Source organism: Nicotiana tabacum, chromosome 9, assembly GCF_000715075.1.
Source record: "Nicotiana tabacum cultivar K326 chromosome 9, ASM71507v2, whole genome shotgun sequence".
Classification (NCBI taxonomy): Eukaryota; Viridiplantae; Streptophyta; class Magnoliopsida; order Solanales; family Solanaceae; genus Nicotiana; species Nicotiana tabacum.
In genome coordinates, this window is record NC_134088.1 from 27,123,098 (window position 1) to 27,127,514 (window position 4,417).

Sequence of the window (4,417 nt, forward strand, 5' to 3'; positions counted from 1 at the left end):
AATTACATTTTGTTTGTGTAGACAATAAATTTGCTTCGAGAAAATAAAATCAAGACAAAAAAATCTTGCAACAATCGTAGTATTGTATTTCAAATATTTGAGTCTTACAATCTCTATGGATCCTCTGATTTTTCTTTTCAATAGTAAATAAATTCAAGGGCCTTTGAGCTTGATCTCGAACCTATATTTGTTGTCATGGACGATGATCTTGAATTTAACTAGCACGAACTTTGATTTGAACTCGTACTCCTTGAATCTTGATTTGTTCTAGTTCTTAAGCTTGAACTTGATTTGTTCTTCGTTCTTGAGCTTGAACTTGATTTGTTCTTCGTTCTTGAGCTTGAATTTGATTTGTTGAACTTAAACTTGATTGCTTGAAGCTTGAAACTTATGGAGGAATTTGCAGCGTTTGATCCACGAGCTATTTCTTGCTTCTTGTTATAACTTCTGGTTTCTTTTCTGGGCTATGAAGACCCCTATTTATAGTTGTGGGAGGGAAGAGTTATGATAAGAACTAACTCTTTCCGACCAATCAAATCGAAGTGTGACAAAGCCGCATTTGATTGGTCATAACATGTCACTTACACACGTGGCGCAATTTCATTAGCTTTTTAATGTGACTTGACATGCCTTGTCATTTTGACACGTAACATGATCCTATTGGCTCTTCCGCTTGACTTGACGTGCCACGTCATATGACATGTGGCACCAAATTGGGCCTCTAGGAAGATGGCATCTTGGCTTAATGAAGTGGGCTCATCACTTTAGCCCAACTAAATGGGATAACCCAATAATATTGGACCTTTATTTAAATCAATTTAATTAGATTTAAATAATTAAGTCAATATATATTAGCCCATAATATTTATTTGGGCCAAAATATATTTAATTTGAGATTAAATCCAAATTTCTTATGAATTTAAATTTAATAAAATTTTAATTGCCTTTAGTTTGTCTTAGTTTAATAACAACTTTCAATATCAAAAAAAACGTCTTTGAAAGTGCATGTCAAGATTGTGCATATTTAGTTTTTATCGGATGCAAAATATAGTACCATATTTATAAGTAGAACTAAGTTGATTTTGAATTCCTACCTAGTTCAAATATGGAAAATATTATTAACAAAGATTATTTGAAATCAAACTCCCTGAAAATAATTAAATAGCTATTCCTAAATATTAGACAATTAATTAAATGTTATTCCTAAATATTAGAAAAATAATTTGATATGACTATTTTGTCCAATATGAACTCCATTTTTAAAAGGTAAAAAAGGCGAACGACATTTTGCTCAGGGCGCGTGCTTTTAATATAACTAGGCTCTATGTTCGTGCGATGTACGGAATATCTTGTGTCAAAAGTTATAAACTTCCAATCTTGCATCTAATCAGGGTTCGCTCCATTACAACTTGCTCCAGTAGTTGTTAATATAAGTCTAATTTATCGACATATGTTTTTGTAAATTCAAAAGGCTGAAACTTGATTTGGTTTATTATCTATTATTCGGCTTAAATCTCTTTTAATGATAAGATTTAAAAAAAAAAAAAAAACATGTCTTATATTCCCATGAAATCAAAAAGCATTCCATCATGTCTTCTATTCCCATTAATCTCTTAGGTTGTGATACCAATTAATATAAAAAGTTCAAAATGATAATGTCCAAGAGAATTTGACAAATATCATATTTGTAGGGTCGATGTATGTGTAGTTTAAACCGAAAAAGAATTTCAGACTTAGGATATTTACATATTTATCCTTAACTAAAAGTCGATTAATGTTTCAGAAATATTTTTAGATAATAAAATTTTATCATACATAAACTACTTGAGAAAAAGTCAGGAACAAAGAAGAAAAAAAATCAATACTTCGTCTATTGTCATACCAATTAATATAATCCAAAACTCAAGGTTAAAAGGAATAGTCCAAACCGATAAAGTCTCAAATGAACCCAAAATCAACTTTGTAGGGTCGATATATGTGTAGTTTAAATCGAAAAAGAATTCTAGTCTTGGGATTTACAATTATATCCTTAAACTGTACATTAAGGTCATACAAGTCGATTAATATTTTGAGGATATTTTAGTCGTTCAACATTTAACATAAATTATTCGTGCTTTAATAATAATAAGAGTTTCTATGAACATGCATTGCACGATAACAATGTCACGTTGATGTTTGATCGCTAAATTTTTTGACTTTCCGGTTGTAGGGCCTCTAAATACGTATGCAATTATGTTTCATCACTTAATATTCATGGATATCATTTAAAAAAATTGAGTAGCATGAATGTATTATTTGTTCGTAGAAGTGGTTACTAATAAAAGTAAAAGAAGCTTTGTCATACAAAATAGAAGAAAAACTTGTTAGGGCAAACTTGTCTATTTTTAGTCAATTAATAATTTTGTTACATCAAATATAAAATAAGGGAGGTAAACGGAATATGGTGAACCATAAAGGATGTTAGTGTTATGAAACCAAACCTGAAGGGAGGTCTTTCATAGTATCTTTATTTAATATTATTTATGATGCAAGTTGTGTATCGATTGACAAGTACAATATAGATATGTATTAGAATAGGGTTTGTGAGATCTTTGGACAACATGCTTTAGGCTTTTAAATTTTAAAATAAATTCTTGAGAAGAGTGAAATCCTTAATTGTAGATGATTTTATTATATAAGTATTTTAAGAAAGACATTATGTATGATAATATAATTTTATAACAGAAAAGAGAACTGGATAAATGATACCCTCCTAAGTCCTAATTTGCAGAATTGTGTTAAAAATTTATACTGATATTCCCATTGGGTCTGTTAACGTGAAGCGTAAGATCAACAAAAACAAAGAAGATATCAGTTCTTTTTTTAAATTACCTTTAAAGAAAGAACAACAATAGCAATGTAGTGCATGCTGGTATACTTCATGAATTCTCCATTAGATATATTAAGTTAAGCTTTAAGAGAAAATTCATTAAATTACCTTTGGAATAAAAAAAAAATTACCTCTGAAATGACTTATGTCCTCTGAGTGTAACAACAAATGATGAAGCGCATTATTAAATAAAGTCATCATATTGGGACGGATAAATAATACACTGGAATAAGAAGCCAAGCTTACATAGTTTATTCTCCATTGAGATCGTTACAACTTACTCCTTTTATTTTTAATCTCGAGAAGGAATTCATGTTATGAAATTATTAATAAAAAAAAAATCTTAACTAGATTTAACAGACAAAGCTGTTGAAGTAAATTACTCACTCCGCCAAAGCTCAAATGCTACTACATGCAGCTGTGCGCTTGCTTCCTCTACGAGTTTGATACTTCGTTTATGTCTAAACTTGTTAAGTTAGATACATGAAACTAATCTTTGAGAGAAAATTATGTAATGAACAAAACTACTAAATTACTTCTAGAAGATTGATATTCCAAACAATAAATACTACCTAATTTGTTTGAGGTAGACATATATAAATTATACAAAGTGTCCTTGTCCATGTCGATAAGTGTTTAAAAGTGCTTGTATCCATGTAAGATTGGTACAGAACTTCCACATTATAAGTAGAACACATATGGTAAATAAATGAAAAGTTAGAACGTGATTGGTGTTAGAAGCTTGTTCAAATTCATAATTATTTTCAACTTTACCACTTTTTAGTTGAATTAGAAGTTCTCGATATTGATAGAGTAGGAATTTATACATAGTGTATATGGAGTTCAAACATTAAATAATTTACAATTAGATCCTTAAATTATATAAATATTTAAGGGCATAAAAGTCTATCAAAGTTTTGGGAATATTTTAGTCGCTCAACATTAACATAAATTATTCATACTTTTATAATAATATAGATATAGATAGATAGATAATTAGATCCAAGGTAATGACCCGTAAATAAAGAAAGTAAAAGCACATGATATTTGGTAGAAAGAGTTAAATTATGCCTATTTTGCCCTTATAAATTCTGGAAAGGATTTCTTTTATGGTTTTGCAAAGAAATTAAGGAAATTAAGGCGCCAATCCTTAAAAATAATCAAATGTAATGCAAAATATAAAAGAGACACACGCTTAAAGGTGCAAAACGCAATAAAACTCCAGAAATGCGCTACTAAAGATCTGAAGCGTAAAAAAATTTGTTACCTTATTCTTAAAGGTGGAGAGTTTCATTTTTGCTAAACCTTTGCTTTTTTGGTTTCCCCAAGTTTTTACACCCCGAGAGTAAAATTAATTATAGTAATCCAAATTAATTAATTTAATTACAACCATGCGCAGAGAAAGTGCTATAGACGCAACCCTAGAAAGTAGAAGTCCCCATTGGTAAGCGTAAGCCCTCTCCACTGATTAGTTGGTGGATTAGCCTTTTTAATCTTTTTTGGTTCTACTTTTCTATACATTTATTAAAGTCCAATTCGTAAAACCCG